General features: G+C 42.5%; 1 pseudogene; it reads right to left on the bottom strand.

Annotated features, from left to right (window-relative positions):
* Nucleotides 1-2,797: 2,797 nt before the first annotated feature.
* On the bottom strand, nucleotides 2,798-22,210 carry LOC101427533 (lysosomal acid lipase/cholesteryl ester hydrolase-like; annotated as a pseudogene).
* Nucleotides 22,211-24,716: the final 2,506 nt, after the last annotated feature.

Genomic DNA, 24,716 nt, shown 5'->3' on the forward strand with positions numbered 1-24,716 from the left:
GGGGAGGGGGGCACTCTCCTGCACACGCACACCCTTTGCTTCTAGTATATTTTTACTCCTTCTTGTGGGTGTGAGAAAAATCAAACTGATTCCATTTCACTCACTAGAGTTTCCCAGATGATATTTGAGCATCTAATTTTCCTTAGTTACATGAAGAAGTCCTTTCATTCTTCATACATTTAGTCTATCTTCATATACCTAGTGAGATTCACTCTGTTCCAGGCCCTGGGTTACATTCGGGCTAGAAAGAGACAGGTAAGGTAGCCCCTTCCCTCAAACTCACACCCTAGTGGGAGAGATCTTACTGGGGCTCCAAGTCTATGTTCCAGGGGCCCTTTCAGGAGACCTACCTCTCCTGACCTTGCTTGTTGTGACAGTTTGGTATTGTTTATGAATTCCAAAAGTAGATATTGTGTTATGGTTGTGAACTGTTCCTCTGGGCATATTAGATTGTATTACATTTGGAGGTTTCACTTTCTGTTATTAAATCAAGATTAGGGCTTCTATTTGGCCACATCATTAGGGCATGTAGGGTTGAGTCCCTTGGTGGGGACAAAACACTCTCACATGGAAGGAAATACATGGAGAAGTAGAATACAGAAGCAGATATGCAGGAAGAGAGAGTGCTCCATAGACATGGCCCTGGGAAGAGAGATGAGCCTGATAGCCTACAGCTGAACTTGTAGAGAAAACACAGCAGCTGTACCTGGAAAGAAATGAGTCCCAGGGAGAGTGATGAGCCTTAGGACAGCCTACAGCTTAGATCAGAAGAAACTTGGACCATGGAGCCTTAAGAAACAAGAGGGAGGCTCAACACTAGCAGACATCGTCCACCACATTTCATTAACAGATGGCAACAGACTTTGGGGAAGATAGTCCCGCTTAATGGTACCTTGAGTTGGACTCTTTAGGGCCTCATAACTCTAAGTGTCTACCCCAAATAAATAGCCTTTTAAAAGCTGACAGATTTCTGGTATTTTGCATCAGTTCCCTTTATCTGACTACTACTGTTACCTCATCTCTACAATGGAGAAGGAGTTGGACCAACAGCCTACAAACCCACAGTCCTGCCTGCAGCCCATGGGCTACCTGCACAGGGTTTGAGGGCTGCCAAGTCTCCACCCACAGCCTCACTAACATGGTGCCTGCAGTATAACTTATGAAGCTCGTGTTTCCAAACATCTCTAACCTTCCTTACCCTTGAGACTGTGGTCTCCTCCCCAAAACAGAGGAACAGATGTTCATGAGCAGTAGCAGCAAGATTTACAATGAGTAATAACTGGGGAAAGATGAGAAAGAAAGATTTAAATCCAGCCAAAAGGAAAAGGGAAGAATAAAAGGGTGATTAAATCATGGACAAATCGCATATATAAAATTCTTCAGGCCTGAGGCTCACTGAGTTTTATTGAAAACTTTAAATAAGACATTTAAATGTTACAAAGTAGTAGTATTGTGCTTGCATATAACAACCAAAACTAAATACTAATATTGCAGCTCAGGTAACTGTATCACAAAATCATCTGTCCAACAGAGAGTACTGTAAGGAAATATTACAGGAAAAGTATGTGAATATGGGCTTCCTCGCATAGGGAGGCAGATCAGGGCTAGAAAAATGAACATATAACTACAAAAAGAAAACAAGTCCCTGAATCTTGGTGTGAAAACTGTCATGGTCATATTTCTTTTGTGTAAAATTAAACTTGGACTCTCTTCTCATGGGCAGCCACAGGGATTTTCTACACCATGACATCATTACTGAGATAGAGCAGCTAGTTAAAAGAAAAACAGCTGGTAACCAATGATAATGTCTCTCTATGGGATTCTGTGCAACTGGTTTTCAAAGATTTCAGCAGATTATTTTGCTTGGCCTGAGCCATTTAACCATTTACTAACTCACAGCTATTGCAGGTAAGTTTGATAAATAAATTTCATCATGGGAGCTTTGTAACTGGCACAGCTGGGATTTCACTGGATTTAAATCTGTACCTACTGAATAAGCATGAAAAAAGTATCACTTATGTGCAAAAATACAAATCCTTAGAAGGGAAAGCAAGGAGATGAAAGCTAGATACTTTTACACTGAGATTTTCTCAAGTTATTTATTAATGAACATCAGTTTAAAAAGCCAAACACGTGTTAATTTGCCTTGGGCAGAAGTAAAAAGCTAATACAGTACATTTTAAATTGGAAGGATAAACAGAATGATTATATGTATCTTTTCACAAAGACTTAAATAAAGAGCACTATAGTTGAGACATTAATTTCTTAATCAACTGGTGATTTTAATTTAAAAAAAACAAAAATAGCTAGTGAGTTTCTAATCCCCTTTGGAGAGAACTGGGCATCTTCAAAGTCTCACAATTACCTTAGATATAAAAAGAAAAATAAAACCTGTGAAAGAACTCTACATTTTTTTAAAAGATTTATTTATTTATTTCTCTCCCCTTCCCCCACCCACCCCAGTTGTCTGTTCTCTGTGTCTGTTTGCTGCATCTTCTTTGTCCACTTCTGTTGTTGTCAGTGGCATGGGAATCTGTATTTCTTTTTTTGCATCATCTTGCCGCGTCAGCTCTACGTGTGTGTGTGTGTGGCACAATTCCTGGGCAGGTTGCACTTTCTTTCATGCTGCGTGGCTCTCCTTTTGGGGTGCACTCTTTGTGCATGGGGCTCCCCCACATGGGGGACACCCCAGTGTGGCAGGGCCCTCCCTGTTGGCCTCAGCACTGTACTGCAAATCTCCCATGTGGTAGAGGGATGCCCTAAACCACTGGGCCAAGTCTGGTGCACTCTATATCTTTTAAGTCTGGCTTTCATATTTCCTCTTTAGATGAGTAATTTCATTATGCAAACTCCATGGGGCATCCAAACCCCAGATAAAGTCGAGATGCTCCCATTCAGGAATAGTCTTGTGGTACACCAAGCAGGTGATCTTGGTCAGTAAGACATTGACATCATTGACGTCTGCAAGCACGTCATGTCCCCCATTCCAGACTGCAGTTGGCACCAGCATGTCTTTCATGTTGTAATTGGGAGGGTAACTCTACAATTTAAAAAAAGAAACAGGGGAAGTTGGTTTTTTCAAATATTCAAAATCACAAAGCACAGTCTCCATTAAACATGTAGTCACTTTGATGTGAATAGAAGAGATTAAATTTTGAAAATCACTATCAGATTATTTTATCAATTACCATTACCAGAACAACCAAAAAACCCAAACCCACAGTGAAGCATAATGAATGCTAGTTATTGAGATGCTACCATATGCCACATGGGGCACCATGATGGGGCCGGGTCCCCTGAGAGAGGCACAGCTCTCCCCACCTATCAGATGGCAGGTAGAGGAACCAAGGGCTTGGGAAGGTGCTTTGCAATTAAGGCCTCCCATGTTCTCCCTCGGGGATGGAAAGCAGGCTGTAAAATTCTCTAAACATCAGGTTCCTCATCTGTACATCAGAGATAATCACACCTATGTTAATGTGGGCTATTGGTGGGAGGCTCTTTGTCTCTTCGGAGATAACCTTAACCTTAGCTGTCTCTCCCGACTTGTGGGTGTGGTATGGTGAGAAGCTGCAGCTCTGCCTTTGGTAACCATGGCAACAACTCCAGCCCCAGGAAACAATTTATCAATGCAAACTCTATAAACTTTAAATATTCAGTGAAATGCAAACCAAAAGTGCTAAAAGCTTATCTAGGATGTATGAAGTCCATGCTAAAAGCTTACCTAGGATGTGGAAGATATATGCTAATTCAAGCCTATTGAGAACTGAAACAAAAGGACCATGTGACCTTTCCTCTCTGTGTAAAAGGAACTTGAACATCTTGTTCGGGGCTCGGGTTCAAAACAAAAAGCTCCTGAGTCTGGCTGGCCATCAATAAAACATTTTCCTTCTCAAAATCATTCCTAAGTCCTCGCCTTACTATACAGAAATAATTGAACCTCTCTCAAATTCTGCAACAATGTCACAGGAGGCAGGGGAAATGCGCCATATACTCAGCACTCAAAAATGGTAATTTTACCTGTATATGGAAAAAAAGGCCTAGGCAATGTAAAGTGGCCAAGGCCCCTGATCAAGCAGGTAACAACCCTAGGATAGTCTGACTGCTAAGTCCGTGTCTGTAGTATGATGAAATGACACATCACAGTGGAGAATCGTATTTACTGCCCATGACAGGGCAAGGAGGAGAGGTCCATCCCACAACACCCACCACAGGGTTTGTGTTGTTTTAGAATCAAATGAGGAAACACAAATGCATTCCTGTCTAACTCTCCCAAATACTTCCCATAGTAATGACCCCTATTAGAACCCAGCAACCCAGGCTGGCTTCCTTGATAAGTTTTCAGGACCCATTTTATTCTGAAGACTTAAGACTTCACCTGGTTATGGTGGAAATAATTCTTGGCACTGCTTCCCCAGTCAAAGGCTTAAAACTTCTGGGATTTAATATCATGAAATGAAGCCAGTTTGGGAAAAAGTTATCTGATCCAGAAGTTTGAGATAACCTCATAGGTTGCTAGACTTAGTCACAGCCTCAGAAATCAATTTTATATAGATAACCACATTTACTCTTTATTTCCAGACTGTAATTTAAAATGAAATAACTTTTTATTTGCTTTCCTTTACTAAATGACTCAATTTCTCATAGTATAATTGGAGAGTAGCTGTAATAGGGCACAGAAAACAGCTACAAAGAAATGCTTTGAAATATACTCGATCAATAGTTGCTTCCATTGGATGAACTTTTGATGATGTTTCCTGCCAAAATTCTAATCAAACTTTTTCAGACAATAACTGTTTTACTTGGGAAAGAAAATATATATAGATAAAAAACCATCATGTGTTCTATATACCCATTCTATGTGACTAGTAATGCTATTTCTTTATTTGTCAGTAATGTAACACTTCTTATTTTTTGCATACCAGAGCCATTGTAATCATCAAATTGTACTGCAGGTCAGTACAGCTTCCACAATTGGGGAGACTAACACCGTGGGTTGATATCTTATTTACAATTTTAATGTATGCATATTTACAAGAGTCTGATATAAAACTATTAACAACAATTCACTTATTTTTAAAATTTGTACAATGCAAAGCCATAGTTCCTTCAGGCCCTCAAGTTAAAAATATGTCAAGAATTAAATCCACAACTGGCATTCCTAATGAATTGGAAACTCTGTGTAACCTTTGGCCACATGGTGGTGCCACATTAACTTTATAAAGAGAGCCAACCTTGCTTTTGATGTATGTGAAGTTTCAGTCCTCATCAATTGTATAAAATTCTACTGTTTGATATAATTAAAGGTAGTGTGAGATCATAAACCCCAGAAGATTGCTAAAAGAGAAGTTTTAGCATCTGCTTTTGTCATTTCAAATGACAGATATTAAATATGTGGCACATTTAACAAGCAGAACAAAATACAGATTTACAGCACCTCTTAGTGCACCTGTTCCCTCTCCAATTGTCAGTGAAAATATCTCCATGCGAGCTGTTCTTCTGCTGTACTGTTCTTCTGCTGTACTCTCAGATGTGAATTTACCACTTGGTCAAATCCTGTCTTTCAGCATTTATATAAAGCTGAGTATGAATATAAAGGAAAAACTTGCCTATAACTCAACTAAACTTTTACATTTGAATTTGGTACTGAAGGTCATTTTAGGACCTCAAAAACTATCCACTTGAAAAGGCACCTCGGAAGGAGGGAAAAATGGATATGCAAAAGCTCATTTCTAGCAACAGAAACACATTAAAGTTCATTACTAGATAGTTGGTTAATTGCATTATGTTACAATATGCACAAACAGTATGTCATGCCAAAATTAATAAATATGAATATGAAAAGACAGAAACACAAAACTGTTTCTAAAGAATGTTTATAAATAATATTAAGTGGGAAAATGTCAGAAATTAAAACAGAATAGGTACATGGTTACACTTATGTAATAACCTTATGTGGCTGAAGAGCAGGAGGAAATAATTGTAATATTAGGATACACAGTTTTAAAGTGGCATTTAGGAAGTTGTTTTTAAGTCTCAAATGCTAATAAAAATGGGAATAGGCTCAACTTTTTTATACTACAATATATATCGAAGTCTTAAAAATAGGCAAACACTGGGAAGTGGCTGTGGCTCAATTATTTGGGCTCCCTTCTAACATATGAGAGGCCCTGGGTTCATGTCCCAGGGCCTCCTTGTGAAGGGAGGCTTGCCCGCATGCCATGGAGTGCTGCCTGACCTGCCAGCACTGTGGAGAGCTGAATCAGCAAGGTGATGCAACAAAAAGGGAGACAAGAAAAAACACAGAAGAGCACCTGATGAATGAACCCAGAGAGCAGAAAACAAGCAAGATGCAAGGGTGGGCAAAATAAATAAATAAATACGGACACATAAGAATGCACAAGAATGGGCACAGCAGATAGCAAGCAAAAAGCCACAAGATGGGGGGGGAGGATAAAAACAACTAGGCCAACTCTTCGATCACTATGTGTTCTTCTTCAAGTGTATCCTAAGAAAAATAATCTGCCTAATGTATAAAGACATATCTATAATACAATATAACACAATATATTCCCAGGATGGTTTGATTTTACAATAGAATATAATGAGGATGAGATTTTGGGGAGTGGTGAGGAGCAGGAGGGGGTGAGAGAGGAGGAAGAGGAGGATGAGGAGAAAAAAAATCATGCAATGGAAACGTTCTCTTCTTTAAAATATTTTTTAAATTTAGTTTTGACCTGAACATTCTCACCCCCCAGCTTCCATTCTTCCCTTCCTGCTTTCAGTACTAGTGTTGTAGAATTTGAGAGAGGTTCAATTATTTGTCTATAGAGAAGCCAGGACACAGGAATGATTTTGAGAAGGACAAATGGTTTATTGATGGCCAGCCAAACTCGGGAGCTTTCTGTTTCAATCCTGAGCTGGTAAAAAGAATTTTGAGTCCCTTTTATACAGAGAGGAAAAGCCAAATGGTCCTTTTGTTTCAGTTCTCAATAGGCTTGAATTGGCATATATCTTCCACATCCTAGGTAAGCTTTTCCATTGGACTTCATACATTCTAGATAAGCTTTTAGCACATTTTGTTTGCATTTCCCCTGAATATTTAAAGTTCATAGAGTTTTCATTGATAAACTGTTTCTTGGGACTGGAGTCGTTGCCATGGTCACCAAGGGCAGGACTGCAGCATCTTACCATTCTACACCCACAAGTCAGGAGAGACAGCTTAGGTTAAGGTTATCTCCCAAGAAACAAAGAGCCTCCCACCCCACATCCCACATCACTAGAACCACTCAGGCATTCACTGAGCACTTGGCCACCCAGGTAGAAAGCACACCTCCCAGCCCCCCTCACAACTAGGCATGACCATCTGGCTCACTTTTCAGCTACCTCCTTGATGTCAAGCCCCTCACCCTTCCTCACTCCCCACTTCCTGTGGGCTGGAACAGACATGGAGATTACCCAGTTTCAACCAGTCTAGGGAGGGTAGCATCCAGGGGTGGCAGAGCTACAGGGTGGAGTACACTGGTCCCTGCATGACTTTGTGGCACACACGCACACCCCTCCACCACCACCCCAGACCACTGATCTCTGTATTACGAGAAAGAAAGAAATTGCTTCAGTGGCTGTATTTTTTGGGTCTCTGATACAGCAACTCAGCCTGTATCTAACAAATACAATGCTATTTTACTCAATAAAAAGGAATGTTAGAGTAAGTGTGTGTCCTAGGATCATACTTTTGTAATGGAAATTATTATACCAAACAATTGTAAGGTTACACCAAAATACTACCAGTTCCTACCCCTGGGTGGTACACACACAGGTGGTTTTTCTTCGTTATACTCATGTATTTTCTAAAATATCACAATGCATATAAAATATGTTAAATGTCCTTTTTTAATGTTTTAAGGAATATTTCTTAGCAAGTCTTTTTTTTAAGCATTAGGTTGCAAACAATGGAGTACATGAGAGTCACCTGGGGGTACTTATTAAAAATGCAGATCCCAGGGACACACCCCCTAGGAATTCTGAGTTTCAATAGATCTTGAGGAGGGCCCAAGAATCTGCATTTTCACCTGCACCCAAAGTATTTCTGACCAACAACAAAAGATGTACTAGAAGCAACCTTCACACAGGAATGAGCACCTGGGCTTCAGGCAGGGCTCCAAGAGGGCCAGAGAGAAACAAGAGTCTCAGCTCTGGGACTCTTTGGAATTTGTCAGGCTCTAATGAGAATAACATTTATAAACTAAGTTTAACAGCCAAGTAAAGATCTAGGTTTTGGAAATAAATAACTGAACGTTAATTAATCAAGCAAAAAGCAAACTTCTGAATGTAGTGTGAATAAAATGGCCTTTGAGGGCACCTCCCACCTCATACCACAGGAACCTCCAAAATCCACACCTGACTAGGGGCTTTCAGCTGCCAACACCCAGGCCCCACCCACCTTAAGTAGCTGCTCCCAGCAGTAACTGGGGCTGCCTCCTGGAGCAGCCTGAACAAGGGGTCCCCATTAGGAGGGTTGGCAGCATCGGGCCAACAGCCCAGGGGATACGGGATCAAGGAAAGGGTCCTGTGAAGTCACTCTGCCAAGCAGCTATTTTACTGACAAAGAGATGACACAGAAGGCACAAGGGTCAAGGGCAAGGCTGCCTTCTGCAGGGAGTCTGGGCTTTGGAAATGGTTATGAAAGAAATTCCAAAGTACCTAGAACCTAAAGTCACAAGGTCACAACTGAGCAAGAGAGCTGTGCTGGGGAACTCAGCCTGCAACTCTAACTCCAGTCAGCTGCCACATAAAAGGGGCCAGAACAAGAGCAGGGCTCCTGATAGGCTAAGGGGTGGTCATGGGTACTTTGCCAAGAACTTGAGAATGGGGTGCTTGCCAAGGCCACTGAGGTAGAGCACAGCCCAGGCTGCACCTTCAGTCAGCTGAGTCACCCTCCATGCACCCTTAGGAGTGCACTAACTGCTCAGGTGACAGAATTTCACCCTTTCTGGCAAAATGTCCTCTAGAAGAGAGAAGGGAAAAGGCTCAGAAAAGGTGGAGAGAAAAAGATAATTTAAAAAAAAAAAGAATTAAATTATCACAACCACACACACACAAAGGTAGGAGAATTTGGGTGGCAGGTCTAGAAAGAAAACAAGTGAGTATAAACAGATGTGACTAGGGCAAAAGCAGGAGCCTGAATGAATGTGCGAATGTGAGGATTTTCAAAGGGTTCAGGACACCTTAAAAGGTGGAAGTGTGCTGTGCAGCATGTACTGCACTACATTCCATTGCAGGTGCCCCTGGGCTAAACCTCAGCAATCTGTCACTGAGTCACTGACATCTGAAATGTGGTTGACCCTCGTGAGAGGGAGCTGAAGCCTCGCAGGGTCCTTTCTGGCTCCTGAGTGGTAAGTCCAGAGATACACTAAGAACAGGACTCCCAGGGGAGGATATTTCTGAGGCCACTGAGTTCACTAAAGTGCTATCACATGGCAAAGGTTCCCCAATCTGATGAAGCAGAAGAAGCTATTGGGCAGCTGTTAATTTATTTCTTAATATACAGATGCTCACTGCTCAGCAACCAAAGGGAGGGACAACTGATAGGTTGATAATAGTAGTCTTAAGTTGTCTGTCTACTGATCTTCCAGACATATTATGTATATAGGTTAATACTGAAATAGAAGCTTCTATCTCCAAAGCTGCTCTAAAATCATGCTTTGTAAAGCAACATGGAAATAAAATAAATCTGAGACTCAGTGAATAGCAGAAGATCGAAGAGAAGGGAAGAGAAAAGAAATGAGTCAACACAATTACTGTTTGGTGAACCCATGGCATGGTGTAGTATGCTCCAGAGAGGACAGTAAAAGCCAGACTAACTCAATGAGGAATCCAGGACTCTGGGGAAGGAAATCAGCTCATACTTGTAAGCAGAGAGTCTTTCTACTTGGAAAGCATTTGCAGAGAGGTACTGCATGGAATGCGCAGACCTTTCTAGCAATGATGCTATACAAACCCCCAACTTTGCTCCTGGAATACCTACCTGAACCCAGTGTAACATGTTTTGCACAGAAGTTCCAGCAGGACAGTGTGTCATATATACAGCCACTCTAGACTGTAAAATAAATATGTTGAAATATGAATGAAAACAGCATGAAGGTGACATCAATAATATACATATATTATCCTTTGAAACATTAAAAACTACAGTCGTAACCTCAAATATATGAGAGATTATGGGTCGGAAAAATTTTCTAAACTATAAGTCCTATAAAATATGTAAAACACACACACAGGGTATATAGGAAGGAAATGAAAGGCAACAACATGGTAATTATACAGCCTAATGGGTTGTGATTATAGGTAGTTCTTTTCCTTCTTCGTGCTTCTCTGAAATTCAAAATTTTGAATAGAATTGTTGCCTTAATTTTATCAGCAGAAAAAAGAAAAAATAAATATTATTTTTAAAAATTCCTGCCTCTTCACTCAAGAATTTAAAAACCTGATTTAGAAAATACAACATTACAAAATACAAATATATTTAGGAACACCAATATATTTCTGTCCAAAGGTTTACATGTTTTTAAAAAAATACACATGCACATATACACATATGTGCATATATATGGAAACAGTCATTCAAATTTAAACACACAGTAATTTTTTAAAAGAAACAAATCATTAGAATATCAGAAATTAACTTGTTAGAACTCATCTCATTCAATATTTCCATATAGATACGATGTAGAAAGGTGATAATTGCCTGCCTGATGACCACAGCAAAGAGCATTCTAGGCACCTACTGAAATTACTCTCCCATCTCTGAAATGAAAAGCACTTTGGAGCTCTAATGAGGTCATTCTTGCCTTGCCTACATCATCTAATCCGAATACATTCACAGACAAAATAAAGATACTGAAAGCTTAAAGTAGTCTTACTATAAACATACACACCATATTTAAATTTTTCTCATTAAATCCACTCAGAATGAAAAGGAGATTTCCACAAAGCTCCTTCAGAATGACATGGTTGCAAATACGGGCACTAAGCCACTTCAGAGATGCACTATGGGGAAGAAATTCTTTGACTCCAAATAAATCCTACGTAAGAGAAACAAACCCAAGAATATATTCGGTATGTCTTTCCGGTACAAAATTTTCCATGACCCACCTTAGAAGCAGAGACCAGAGGCAAGGATATCGTGGATGAACTCAGGAGTAAAATGACAACCAGTGGCAATTTAAATAGGATACTGATGCTGTAAGTTTACTAAGGCAAAATCTGCTAATCTACCCCAATTTTATAGATATGTACCTAAATTATTAAAATGAAGGTAAGGAGGCACAAAATCTACTCATTTTACAGCTGTCTTGTATAGTGGGAAAGGTTCTTAATGCTCACTCATCCCAGAGCCAGCCCCAGATACTTGTCACCTGACTGTGATGGACTGATCCTGACTTCTGAGAAAGACTTGAGGCTGTGACTGATCAGCAGTTTCTGCTGAGGGTACATCCACCCAGTCCAACCAGAGATCATTAGCCAAATCTGGCCCCCTACCTGTTTTTGAAAATAAAGTTTAATTGGAACACAGACACACTTATCTATCTATGTATTGGCCCTCGCTGCTTTTACATTACAACAGCAGAATTGAGTCAGGGCAACAAACATATGGCCCACGAAGCTGAAAGTATGTAGTATATTTACTCTCTGGCCGGTTACCAAAAAATTTGTCACCACCTGGTCAACATCATTACTGACCACTGGGCACTATACCTGTGCTCAAGTAGGTCGAGTGTAAATACTATGCCTCCAAGGTAGACCTCCTTTCTCCCCACACAAGTAGAGTAGGTAACAAATCTACCTTATATTGAACCCAAACCCCCTTATAATTTACACTCTTGCTCATTCCTACCCTATGGACAGTCAAGCAGGAGTGAGAAATTCAAATGCCTAAAAGGCAGCATGTAAATATAAATTAGTAAAAGTGTTTATGACTAGGGACTATTGATAACTGGGGAGAACTGGAAAGCTTGTGCTCTGTCTCAAGGGTACAACAGCAGCAGGTTCTGTCCTGTCTGGGGATAGGGCTATGGGCCCCGTGGTGCACAGCTTCTTCCTCTCCCCCCAAAATAAACAACTATTGAGATTTTAAATATTCCACTTCTTAAATGGTGGTATTTAAATTTAATACATGTTACAGATCATATTCAACCCTTCTTCAAGCAAACTTGCCCCATGAACACACAAGCTTGTGATTTCTCTGAAATCTGTCTTCTACAAGACACCCCATCAAGATCTAAAGACCAACACTGGGTCATCTTTCATTTTCCTATTTTCCAGGCTTATGACTCTAGAATTAGCTGGGGAGATTGAGGAAGCAAATTTGGCATGCAGAGGCCAAGTGACATGAAAAGGCATTTTTATAAATTCTTGCTTTGAGACTACATAATGGTCACGTGCAAAAACATGTTTGTGAGGCTTTCTGTTAAAACAAATAGAAAGAAAGGAAAAGAACACCACCCATGGGAAGTGGATTTGGCCTAACGGTTAGGGCATCTGCCTATCATTTGGGAGGTCCAAGGTTCAAACCCAGGGCCTCCTGACCTGTGTGATGACCTGGCCCAAACACAGTGCTGATGCATACAAGGAGTGCTGTGCCATGCTGGGGTGTCTCCTGCATAGGGGACCCCACATGCAAGGACTGCACTCTGTAAGGAGAGCTGCCCAGCAAGAAAAAAGTGCAGCCTGCCCAGGATTGGTGCCACCCACACAGAGCTGACAAAGAAAGATGATGCAACAAAACGAGATACAGATTCTGGGTGTCACTGACAAGAATACAAACAGACACAGAAGAACACACAGCAAATGGACACAGAGAGCAGGCAACATGGGGGAGCTGGAAGGGGAGAGGAAAAAAAGACAAAGAACATCAAGTAAACAAGTTAATAGGATGACCCATCAATGACCTGAATCACAATAACTCGTTTTCCTTTTGACTGACACGGGATGTGAGGCTGACCTTGTACTTCAGAACTGCTACCCAGCACTAATGTGACAAAATCCACAAAATTACCCTGAAGGACAGCATATACACATATATATTATAAGGTGAATTTTGCTTTTGTATACAGGTGATATGTATACAGATCTACACATATCAACTTTGATTTCTTTATAATTTGTGTTTTGAGAAAGAATTAGAAGGAAAATTTAACATTCACAGAAGCAACACACACTTGTCAGAGGAGATAATTCAAAGCTTTTATGAATATTTGACCTCTCCCTTAGTCAATTTTCTGTGATACTACAAAACACAATAGTTTGGAAGAGATGATTCCAAATCCATGCTCTTTTGCCTACTTTGGAACCTAGAGGTTGATTTGTGAAGGACACACATGCCCAGGCCCCATTGAAGATTTAAGAAAACACTTTCTCCAATGCAGAGAGAGAGTGAAGCGGGAAAACAGGTTTGTATTTTAATACACTACTAATTCACAATCTCCAGGAATTGAGGTATTTGGGAATTTTTATTGTTATGAAGACCCCCCAGAATGAGGAAATGAGTTGCTCATAACCTGTTGATCAGGGATGAAATTGGTAGAGCCACTCTGAAAGGTATATGTATTTAAGAAAAACCATTGTATTAGTCAGCCAAAGAGGTGGTGACACAAAACACCAATAATCTGCTGAACTTTATAAAGGGTATTTACTTGGGGTAGGAGTGTACAGATACAGGCCATAGAGCATAAGTTACTTCCTTCAGCAAAGTCTATTTTTGCATCTCAGAGCAAGATGGCTACCGATAACTGCCAGGGTTCAGGCTTCCTTGTTCCTCTCTTCCCAGGTCTTGCTTCTGTCCAAGTTCAGGCTTTTTCTCCTCCTGGGCTTCCTTCTCCTTCTTCTGTATGCTTACTGCCTGGGGCTCCAGCTTAAGATTTCTGTATCAAACTCCAACATCAAAAAACTTCTAGCATCAAAAGCTCCAACTCTGACCTTTGTCATGTCCCTCTAATCTGTGATTCTCTACCCTCCCCTGTGAGGGGACTTAAACAATACTGATGTGGCCCAATCAAAACCCTTATGATAATTTAATCATGTCCAGGTACAAAACAATGTACAAACATAATCCAATATATATTTTTAGAATTCATAACTATATCAAACTGCTACAACCATGAAGAGAAAAAACCCTTCTGTTTTATTGACAACAAAATGTAGAGAGGAAGGTCTACATTTCCCACCACTGGTCAATTCTTTAAATCTGAAATGGAAGTTTTTAGGCAGTGGGAGGGGTGTTCAATGTACCTTGAGGAGAAGATCTGGAAATTTTTGTAATGTGATTAAAGGGCTAGTGTTGAATTTGACTGAAGCCACAGGAGCCAGGGCAAAAAACATTTTAATCCTTTTGGCCAGCCAAGGGATCCAAGAAATTGCTATAAAACCTATGCAAACAAAAGAAAGAATATATGAATTCCATTTTGAGAATCTGTTGGAAAAGGCAAGGGCTGCCCTTTTGTGTCAAAGTCTAGAGAAGGCTTGAAAACCACACCAGCAATGCGGCAATCGGGGAGCAAAACACTTGAAACAGGGCCCATTTGAATTTCTATGAGCAAAAATACTCAGTTTAAATACATAAAACAAATATTTTTAAAGGGCTTATTCCAAATCTCAACCTAGATATGCACTGAAAGAAATCCAGATTGCCTAAAGAGAAGACGTTCCTGTTCCTTGAACAATTTGAACCTTGCCATGTAAAGTCCATCCCCAACAGCTCCACCTGACCATCTTCCTCCCCCACTCCCCCTTCCTTCCATTCTTAAGGACTAGCAGGCCCTTCAGTTATGTAATCACCTAAAAAGGAACTCATACAAATTTAGAATCTGTTGCTTTAAAGTATTTCTTAGCTTCCTTTCAGGCCACTTCCAGCCTTAAACTAGGTCCTAGAAAGTCACCTGACAAAGAAGTGGGGAAAGGACACAGTAGATAGGTCAAAGAAGAGAGCCTAAGTCCATTCCTAAGAAATGCAAATATATTCAAGTTCCTTTTTGGTTTTAGCCTTCCAAATTAGCAAAGAGTGTTTGGTGGTGGTGAGAGGGAGGAATTTTGACTGTACATACCAAGACACTAAAAAGCATTTTTACTTGCAGTATAGTAATTCCTCTAGAATTTATTCTAAGGAGATCATGCAACATGACCACAAAGCTTTTACACACAGTAAACACTCTAAACATGCAACAGAAAATGGAGAATAAAACCAATTATGGGGCAGGTCTCTAAGTTCTTAACAAAGTTAAGAGTTTTGGGTTCTGATGCTCTCATATTAGAATTTGTTGATAGAATCATGGGTATTTTCTATTTTCTTTAAACTTGCTTTCTTTAAATGAACACCTTAATTTACAATCACCATAAATAAAAAATGCATGTAAATTTTAAAAACCATTTTAAAATAATGGCAGTATAACCTGGCAATCTTCCAGCTAGTTTGGTTCCATTAATTTTTAAGGTCACTGTATTATCTGGTATATGTATTTTTAAACCTATGAGCTTATAAAACTTCTTGTTTTCCACCTTCCAATATTCCTATATATTGCTTAGTAATAAAATATGTCATATATAATAGGCTCATCCAATTTCAACAGAGCCATACACAATGTTTATCTACTTTTATTATAATCTGAATTTGTAAAGAAAACCAAATATTACCAAAATTCCTTGCCCTATTTGTCATTTCTGCTTGGCATAAAACAACAACAACAACAAACAAACCTGTATGGGGACTAACATTATTTCTTTATATTTTACTTTTAAGAAAAAATGCAGGGAAGCGAATGTTGGTCAAATGATAGAGTCAAATGATAGGCGGTCCAGGGTTCAAAACCAGAGCCTCACAGCCTGTGTGGTGAGCTGGCCCATGTGCAGTGCTGCCATGCACAAGGAGTGCCATGCCATGCAAGGATGCCCCTGAATAGGGGTGTCCCATGAGCAATGGGTACGCCCCACAAGTAGAGGTGCCCAGCGTGCAAATAGTACAGACTGCCCAGGAATTGAGCCACACACACAGAGAGCTGATGGAGGAAGATGACACAACAAAAAGGGAGACACAGCTTCCCAGTGCCACTGAACACAGAACACACAGCAACTGGACACAAGAGAGCAGACAGTGGGGGGTGAGGGAGGGAAGGGGAGAGAAATAAATAAAAATAAATTTTAAGAAAAGTACAAATGCAAACTCTGCAATAAAAACAAGACATTATATAAACTTTCCACCTTCATTACATACCTGTTGTGGTGCCTTGAGAATGAGCCACATAATACAATTTTTCTTGGCCAGTTTTATTCAAAACAGAATTAACTGAAGCTGGTAAGTCATAATTGGCCATTGCATCATAACTACAATCCAAAAAGGTACTGATTCACTGAAATATTACATACTAATAGAGCAGTCTACAAACAATACCAGCATATACATAAAAAATAAGCACAAACTGACCACATCTGGTGTGGCGGCTTGCTTGGTCGGTAGAGGTGGGGTCTGGCTGCAGACGAGGGGTCGGTCCAGCTCTGGACGAGGGGTCGGTCCTGCTTGGGATGAGGGGTCAGTCCCACTTGGGACGAGGGGTCGGTCCGGCAGCAGATGAGGGATTGGTCTCACAGGGGTTGCGCGGTTCGGCTGACGGGGTCGCCCGGAGAAGCAGGCAATGAACTTGGGACAAGGGAGGCCAGGCCCTTGTCGGGGGCTCTCAGGACTGGAGGGCGCACGGCAGAAGAACTACCGCGGAGACGAGGTAAACATGCAAGTCCACTTTATTGAGGGAGAGGCAACAGTTTTATAGGGGCTGGGGAAGGCTGATTGGTCGAAGCCACGCCCTGTTCTGATTGGTTGCCGGCGAAAGGTCAGTGGGCGGTACTGGACGGGGGAGGGGTGGTGGTTAGGGATTGGCTGTCGCTGTTGCTGGGGGAAGGGGCAGGGTTTAGGGATTGGTGGCTGCTGTTGCTGGGGTGGAGGGCAGACTTGAGTTTCCCGCCCACGCCTGGCTGTTGCTGCTGTCGGGGGGAGGGAAAAGGGCAGGCTGGATTTTTCCGCCCTGCGCCTGCGCAGGGAGAAAGAAGAAGAAGGGTGCCGCCCCACAGGCATCGTGTGTCGCCATCCGGGAGGAGGTCGGCCGCGGAAGCATGGCTGCCGAGAAGGGGAGACCCGAGGGCACTCTGCGCCCATGCCGAGCTCCCTTCAGGGATGGCGGTGAGTCCGACCAGCCACCCTATTATGGGGGCAGCGGCTTGGCCTGCCGCGGCTGCTCCCCCGCCAGGCCAGCAAACCACACTTCAGCCCAAGGGGTGACCGCATTTCCCCCTTCTTTTCAAATAAGGACCAGGATGGCAGCAGCAACAAGTAGCTGAGGCCCAAGAGGCAGTAAGCAATGAGGGAAGCGGGGCTGAAGAGGGAGGTGAGTATGACGGGGATATAAATGTACAATTTAGGGGGTGGTATCTTGCCGTTGCAAGCAAGGGTGGCCAATGATCAATTCTTGTTGATCTCGGTGGCTATAAGATCCATCTGTTGTTAAAAGTCCAGGATGACAGCGCGTTGCAGGTAGTTGATCTCTTCTTGGCAGCGAAGACATTGTAGGAGAGGATTACTTTTTCCTGCCAGAGGCTTACTGTCCAATTAAAAGGCTGATGGCTGGGGTTGGTGAGTGCAATGGGGAGTGTGAGGAAAAGAAGGGTGACGGTTTTGTACAAGAGGAGGCTTGGTGAAGTCATTATGGAGGAAGATAAGGAGTAAAGCATAAAAGAGGATAATAAACAGAAAGGTGATGGAGAGTAGAATTCGTTGGCCGAGGTTCCAATCTTCTGGGGCGGTAGCGGCTAGACAGATGGCAGAAAATATTATCAAGAAAGCAAAGGTTATGAGGAAGTAATAAAGTATTAAAGGCTGTGGGGGAAGTGAGAAGATCATTTAGAGGATAGGGTTGAGAATGGTATGTTTAAGATAGAAGCTTTGTGGTTTGTAGGAGACTGCTTTATAAATGAAGGAGAATGAGGGCAGTAAATATAGTAATGATAGATAGGAAGATGACAGTGAGGAGGAGTCTTTGTTTAAGGTTCCAATCGTCCAGCGCAACAGTGGCTAGGCCGATAGCGAGGGGTGTTGCTAAATAGACAATGGCTGCAAAGACAAAATCATCTTCTGTTTCCTTAAGAATAACTTTTCTTTAAATACTTAGTAGCATGCAATATTAGAAACCGTTTCCTAAAAGCAAGTTGGCAGGGGAGCTTGGTTGCTGTTAATCTTTCCTGTTATAAAATTACCTTTTATTATTATTATCATCAATTCAGTTTTATATATATATATATTTAAGAATGACCTTTTGGAATTAGCCATTTAATACCTTAATGTAAACTATTGAAGATAAATTTTATCTTTACAGAACACATTCCCTTACATAAAGTTATCACAATACCTTTTACACTTGCCGCATGCAAATTAAGTTTCAAGAGTTTATGAAAAATTAGCCATCCTACTTTAGGACAAAATACGTTTTTTTGCAAAACTTATTACATTTCCATTAGCATTTTTACAAACTTTTAACCTTTTTAATATTCATATAAGTTTTACATTCTTTATATTATCCTGTGAAGAAAATAAGTTATTCATTTTAATCTAGGCAAGAACAACTTTTTATGAAGACGTACAGTTAATTTTGTTAATTAAGACTTACAATTTTTTTAATTGTAGATATCTTATTAACATTTAAACTTATGTATTAATATAATAAACTTAAGTATTAATATAAGTGCTTATTTAATTTTTGGCCATTTGAATAGAACTCTTTTAAAGATTTCTAGTAATTTATATTTACCATCCAGAGGTATCACAATATACGTTGACATTGAACGAACAGACAGACAAACACAGAACAATTACAACACATTAACAGAAATATATAATTTATTTACAGTTGACTCATAATTCTTACTTTCTTGGTATAGCTGCTTTTAAATCCTTTTTTGTAATAGCATATCATAGATTATACCCTTCAAGATTTCTTCTGGACTTCATGTTGCCTGTAATAAGCCAGGAGGGAATCTTTTACCTTCCTGCTCCACAGCAAAAGTGACCCTATCTATAAGGCGAGTATAGGTGTCCGGGTCCCAAAGCTGACATGTGGTAAGCCACGGATTAAAGGGGAGAAGAAGATCCCAATATACTTGGAGCTGTTTCAAAGAGATCTTACACCGGTGAGTGTCTAGGAGACCGGCGAGGGCCCGAACTTGTGGGGCTTGCTTAGCAGATAGGATGTTACCCATTGCTAATGGCCTTTTGGAGCCGATAAGAAAAGGGGCCCTTACCTTGAGAGCGCGGCGATGGGAGCCGAGGTGCGCGGTGAGACGAGGGGTCGGAGCCGGTGGGGCTCCGACGGTGGTCGCGGGCCAAGAGAAGGCCCCGACGAGGGGAGGGCGGAATGACGAGCAGTGGAGCAAGGCAAAGGGTAGCAAGTGCAGAGGGGAGGAGGCAGAGGTGAAGGCAGGGGTGAAGGTGCTCAGGCACGCGCTCCTGAGAGTTTTATTGGCGCCTCTTAATCATAGCAGGTCGGTATAAGCCCCCGACATGGAAGGAGAAAGCCATCCAGTGATTCTCCCAGACCGCCGTGGATCGTATGAGGTCACTAAGGTTCAGGAGCAGCAATGCAGAGTGAAAAGATAGGGGTGAGAAGAGAGGAGGGCATAGGGCTGTGGTAGGGTTACTTCAGACATGCAATCATGCGCTCCCGAGAAATCCAAGGCTCCTCTTAATCATAGCGGGTCGGTATAAGCCCCCCACATGGAAGGATAAAGCCATCCAGTGATTCTCCCAGACCGCTGTGGATCATATGAGGTAGCCAAGGCTCAGGTAGCAGCAATGTTGCACGAGAGAAGTCCCACGGTGAGAAGAGAGGGGGGGGGCCGCCAGGTTATGGAGTGAGGCTGTGGTGGAGTTGCTCTGCCCCACGTTGGGCGCCAGCTGCGGCGGCTTGCTCGGTCGGTAGAGGTGGGGTCTGGCTGCAGACGAGGGGTCGGTCCAGCTCTGGACGAGGGGTCGGTCCCGCTTGGGACGAGGGGTCGGTCCCACTTGGGACGAGGGGTCGGTCCGGCAGCAGACGAGGGATCGATCTCACAGGGGTTGCGTGGTTCGGCTGACGGGGTCGCCCGGCGAAGCTGGCGACGAAGGGGTCGCCCGGAGAAGCAGGCGACGAACTGGGGACAAGGGAGGCCAGGCCCTTGTCAGGGGCTCTCAGGACTGGAGGGCGCATGGCAGAAGAACTACCGCGGAGACAAGGTAAACAGGCAAGTCCACTTTATTGAGGGAGAGGCAACAGTTTTATAGGGGCTGGGGAAGGCTGATTGGTCGAAGCCATGCCCTGTTCTGATTGGTTGCCGGTGAAAGGTCAGTGGGTGGTACTGGACGGGGGAGGGGTGGTGGTTAGGGATTGGCTGTCGCTGTTGCTGGGGGAAGGGGCAGGGTTTAGGGATTGGTGGCTGCTGTTGCTGGGGTGGAGGGCAGACTTGAGTTTCCCGCCCACGCCTGGCTGTTGCTGCTGTCAGGGGGAGGGAAAAGGGCAGGCTGGATTTTTCCACCCACGCCTGGCTGTTGCTGCTGTCGGGGGAGGGGAAAAGGGCAGACTGGAATTTTCCGCCCTGCGCCTGCGCAGGGAGAAAGAAGAAGAAGGGTGTCGCCCCACAGGCATCGTGTGGCGCCATCCGGGAGGAGGGGCGACCGCGGAAGCATGGCTGCCGAGAAGGGGAGACCCGAGGGCACTCTGTGCCCATGCCGAGCTCCCTTCAGGGATGGTGGTGAATCTGACCAGCCACCCTATTATGGGGGCAGCGGCTTGGCCTGCCACGGCTGCTCCCCCGCCAGGCCAGCAAACCACACTTCAGCCCGAGGGGTGACCGCAATCTGGACAAACCAGTGCTGAGCAGAGGAAGCAGAATATTCCCAGAAGCCCAGAAGTTCCCTTGAGCCCCTTCCTTTCATGCTTCCCAAAGGTACCTCCTATCCTAATTTTTCACACCAAATATAGTTTTATCATTCTTGGAAATTTTATATGAATGGAATTATATAGGAATTATTCTTCTGTATCTTACTTCAACCATGTCATATAGTTATAGGTTGTTAGTTCTTGTTCAGTGTGAGAATTTACCACGTTTTAATTTTCCAGTCCACTGCTGATGGGCATTTTGGTAGTTTCCAGTTTTTCACTATTGTGACTAGTGCTACAAGAAACATATTCCTGTTGTCTCTTTACATAAAAGCTCTCATGCTTGCGTTTCAAGTCCTCAGCAAGCACGGTTTGACAGATGGGAAGCAAACCTGGAGGAGACCACAGAGTTTCCTTCTCTAATGCCTGGTACTGGGCACTGGACTTGGAAGCCCTGCAAGTAAGTAGTGCACATACGTGTGTGATCTTCACCAGGGATGGAAAAGCCAGGTGTTCATGAGCACTTATGATGGGCCAGAATCTGTGCCAGATGCTTCTCACGTATCTTCTGTAACCTCTCAATTACCTTATGAGGTAGGTGTTTTTTATCCACATCATCAGATAAGGAAACCGAAGCACAGAGGAACTAGGTAACACGTTCAATGTCATATGGCTATTAATTGCTAGAGCCAGAAGTAAGAGAAAGAAGAGAATTTCAGAGGTGAGAATTTCTGGAAAGAAGAAAAATGAACATTTGCAATACATGTTTATAGAGGAAGGGGAAGGAGAAGGGATAAAATTCACCCAGCAGCCTCCAAACAAGCAGGAATGACAAAATGACTCAAGAATTCCTAACTCCTGAACAATTTGAATGGCTATGATGTAATTATTTATCTATAATGTCCTCTACTGTTTTTTATTCAATTAAGGAGGTGTAAAACCTTTCACAATACATCAGTTTCCCCTCTCCTATGACCTCAGAGTCACACTCTCTCCACCTTCACTCCTGAAATCCCCATGCATCTGAACTAAGGGCACTAAGGAAAGAGGCCCATGTTGTAACCAACTCAAATATACCTGAAAGCCCAAAATTCACTCTGAATAACTGAAAGAGTCCTGTGTTTCTGAGACCAGGTGTTTCCTCGGCTGTTCCCCATCCACAAGTCAAAATCAGCATCCGCTAGAATGAACCCCAGGCTGCTATTGTTGAGGTTAGAGACCCAGATGCTGGAATCTGCAAGGAGGCCATGCTGCAGAAACACACCTGGCTTGGGACGTGAAAGAAACTCACACTTAACAGTTAGCAGCACCAAGCTTCAAAGCAAATGTGATATACCTCTAAATGGATCATTTCCAAAGATTCCACAAATAATGAAATAGAAACAAATTAAACTGTTGAGATAGCAATGTACTTCTACATAACATTTGTAAGAATGTTTTTAAGCAGTGCTAGCAGGGCGGCAGCAAAACTAGACTATTTTTACATGCCTAGAAACAAGACACACTGGTGTGCTAATTTTTTAATATATTTTTAAGAACTTATAAATGATGTCTACAATTTGATCTAGCAATTGGATTTCTGAAAATGTATTCTAGAAGAATAAACCAAAAGTAAGAAAGCACAAGTTCATAAGTATTAATTCACTTGAATATTCATATACATATATGTATATGTGGATTAATTTTCTTCTCACTTGTCCCTGGGACACTGTGACATAGTGGAAGTAACACAGACTTGGGAGCTGAGAAAACCTGTTTCATCCAGAAGAAAAGGGCCCTTGACTGGAGTGAGATGCAGTGGATATAACCCACTGCACTTTAGAAATGCTAATTCTATTAAGCATCATGTGTCATCCACAAAGAAAATATTAAATCCCAGGGTAGAAAATCAGTGAAAACTGGGCACTAATTGCTTGATTGTATGAAGGTAAGAATGTGCAGAAGAGATGAGGGCATGGGAAACAGGCCTCCCTCCTGTCTGCCAGTTCTCTTACTGCTCCCAGCAGGCACTGAAGGAAGGCAAAATATAGCTCTTGCACATCTCAAAACCCATCAAGGATTAAAGGATTTGCTGGCAAAAGAAGATCTCTGTGGGCAGGTCATGCCCTCTGCATTCACATCTTCTAGTGCTGGGTTCTTAACATTTTTTGTTCAACAGTCCCCTTTGCCAGTCACTGCTGTAATTTATTCACTGCATACATTTATAAGTGAAGGAAATGCTAGATTTCAGTTAGAGGCCAGAAAAATAAAGTAAAGAAGTTGATTTACTTTTTCTTTTTACATTTTTATTTATTTATTTATTTCTCTCCCCTTTTCCCCCCACTCCAGTTGTCTGTTCTCTGTGTCTATTTGCTGCGTTTTCTTTGTCCACTTTTGTTGTCAGTGGCAAGTGGCATGGGAATCTGTGTTTCTTTTTGTTGCATCATCTTGTTGGGTCAGCTCTCCATGTGAGTGGCACCATTCCTGGGCATGGTGCACTTTCTTTCACACTGGGTGGCTCTCCTTATGGGGTGCACTCCTTACACATGGGGCTCCCCTACGTGGGAGACACCCCTGCATGGCAGGGCACTCCTTGCATGCATCAGCACTGCACATAGGCCAGCTCTACACGGGTCAAGGAGGTCCGGGGTTTGAACCACAGACCTCCCATGTGGTAGACAGATGCCCTAACCACTGGGCCAAGTCTGCTGCCCAATTTACTTTTTCAATTGAAGTTCATGGAACCCTGGTTAAGAGCCCATGTTCTGGTGAATTGTTTTAATTGAATGTTTTCTCACCTTGCTGAGACAAGACTGAAATGATAATCAGTTATTATTGAGTGCTTATTTGCTGTAGGTAGTGGGCTGAAAATGCTGTGAAGTTGGTCCTATTCCCATTTAAAGGAATGGGTAATTGTGGCTAAGAGATGTCAAGCAATTTGCCTAAGGAAGAATTACAGCTAGTAAGAGGGGAGTTTGGGATTTGAACCCAAGTATATCCCATGCCAGGGTTTGTGCTTTTAACCACTATGATATAGGAAAGAAGTTTTAACAAGAGAAGAGTCATCCTAGAACATAAAGAAGGAGCCCAGGGAATGATGGGCCAACAGAGGAAAGCTATTTTAGAGGGATGTGCATCAAGGACTTGGAAGAAAATTATCTCTCGTAGGTGGAGGAGATAGAGAATGGAGGGAGGGACACCAACCTCAACCCTGCCTGCTGACCCTGCCCACCCAGGTAGTTCTTCTGAGGACCAGCCTACTTCATGTATCCCAGCTCCACAGGCCTAGCTTTGTCTGAGCAACAAACCGACAAGCAAGGGCTGCTCCCCTCAGATGTGCTCTAGGAAGACTTGGAGCTAATGGCAAGGCCTAGAAGGCTCACTTCTTGGTCCAGAGATGGCAAGGTACCTTATCCAGGTCAAGTAAGTCATTAGTACAGAGCTGGTAAAGAGAATGAGCACAATGGTGACCACCTGCCTTGGCCCAAGTGTGGGTGGATGTGAAAAGGCCATTACTCAGGCTCCAAAACTGAATCTGCTGTGGCCACAAGCCACAGGAGGAAGTTGATCAGGTGAGTGGGTAAGTTCCTCCTGCCTCCCAAGCTTCTGCCCTTCTCCACCGCAACACTTGTATCAACAAGCCTCCAACATGCTCTGAAAAGGTTGCAAAAACCACATTGTGCTCCAGGGAAGAACCAAAAGGAAAAATAAGCAGTAGGTCAAGAGTAGGGGCAAAAATACAGCCGTTGGCATAAGCCAGGCCTTGGCTTTTACTAGTTGTGAAACTTTGTAGGA

Source organism: Dasypus novemcinctus, chromosome 6, assembly GCF_030445035.2.
Source record: "Dasypus novemcinctus isolate mDasNov1 chromosome 6, mDasNov1.1.hap2, whole genome shotgun sequence".
NCBI lineage: Eukaryota > Metazoa > Chordata > Mammalia > Cingulata > Dasypodidae > Dasypus > Dasypus novemcinctus.